The following is a 1669-nucleotide window of genomic DNA, read 5'->3' as shown; positions in this document are numbered from 1 at the left end:
ATATATATATATATATATATATATATATATATATACATAAGTATCTTGTAAAAAAAAAGGGGTTACAGCAGAGAATAAAACCTAAATAAATTAAATACAAATAAAATGTTTTTTTATTATTTTAGATGCAAGAATGTTTTGTAGATGCGTATTTTATCCTCAAAGTTCAAGGAGAAAACTGGGTCACAGCTTTTCCTGAACTTATAAAGAGACATGAGTTTGACAACAGGGTGGTGCAGGTGAAGCAGGTAGAGAAACACAGCATTTGAACCAGTGGAGCTCCAGAGTTTGCCCAGGATAGCTGATGTTTCGGGCTTCATGGAGAAGTTTGATCCAACCCTGGATGGTTCAAGAGAACTTCATATTCAACTCATCTAACTGCCACAAGGGTCATGGATCGGTCCTGTTTCCTGTAGAGTCTTTGGCGGAGTGCGCTCCAGGCCTGGAGAAGGAAGCCCTGGGAATAGAAACTCAGACCCGGTGTCACATTTCTTTATCTTTTTCTTTTTGTTTTCAAAGACCAAGACTAGTGAAAGGACCCCAAAGAATTCATTTTTTTGTATCTTGATATTTTTGAGCGCATAACTGCGGACTTTTGTGTTTTTATGCTAGAAGAGACGTTGACGTTCGGATGATGTCGTTTTAAGCACATTAACAAGTTAGACGTGTTGCTGCTGCAGATCCAGTCTCCATGAAACAACGTCGACACACAGCTTTGGATTTGTACTTGTCTTTTAACAAGAAAGCCATAATGTTCCCAAACAGGAGACTGCAACAAGATGCTAGGCTGCTAATGCTAAGCGTGCTTCAAGATATTAGCGCCGTGCTTAAACACGCTTAGGAATTTTAGTTTCGCGGCGCATAATCTCGTTAATAAAATTTAATGAGTGAAAAAAACGAAACGGTACACACGTGAACTGAACCGAACGTGCCGTATCGAAACGGTTCGGTACACCCACGTGTACGGCATGAGTCAACCCTGGAGAAAAGCTAAAGCATGGACTGGAGGAATGTCCACAAATCTGGCTGTTTGGATTCACCTTTGAGAACTGAAGTCAGACAGGAACCAGAGTCTGCCTGCCCAAACAATTGTTGTTTATCTGAATCTGGCCTCCCCGCTCGTCCTTGGTAGGCCAACTAATCTCAAATTGCTCCTGGTGGATATGTAAATAAAGAAACTCTGCTCTATCCAACCCCCCGAGAACTTCTGTGAATGCTTATTGGCGCTGTACTGGCTGAGAGAAACTGTAACACCTTATCAGGACTATGGAAACTATCTGGAAGTGCTCATGGACAAATCTCATCTTCTTGTTGTCCATGCATATGTATTGTGTCTAGCTACCTTGCTTCCTGTGGTAGATGTTTTTTTTAATATTCAATTCAATTCAAAAATACTTTATTAATCCCAAAGGGAAATTATTTGTTGTTGTAACTCATTATCCTCATTTCATTAAGAGATGTTTTAGATGCTGATGGCTGTAGACAGGAAGGATCTCTTGTAAAGGTCCATCCCACAGTGGATCCTAAGAAACTGGCTGCAGATGCCGTCCGATCCGTCCACCCAGACTCAGCTGGCCTCTCGGTTCCCCCGGGCTGTAGAACTGCCCTAATGCCGGGCAGAACTCCTCCCAGAGCGATGGTCACTCCTCCCAGCAGTCTGCCGAGCTCC

Source organism: Nematolebias whitei, chromosome 13 (assembly GCF_014905685.2).
Source record: "Nematolebias whitei isolate Nwh7 chromosome 13, NemWhi1, whole genome shotgun sequence".
Classification (NCBI taxonomy): domain Eukaryota; kingdom Metazoa; phylum Chordata; class Actinopteri; order Cyprinodontiformes; family Rivulidae; genus Nematolebias; species Nematolebias whitei.
This window is presented reverse-complemented; position numbering follows the sequence as displayed.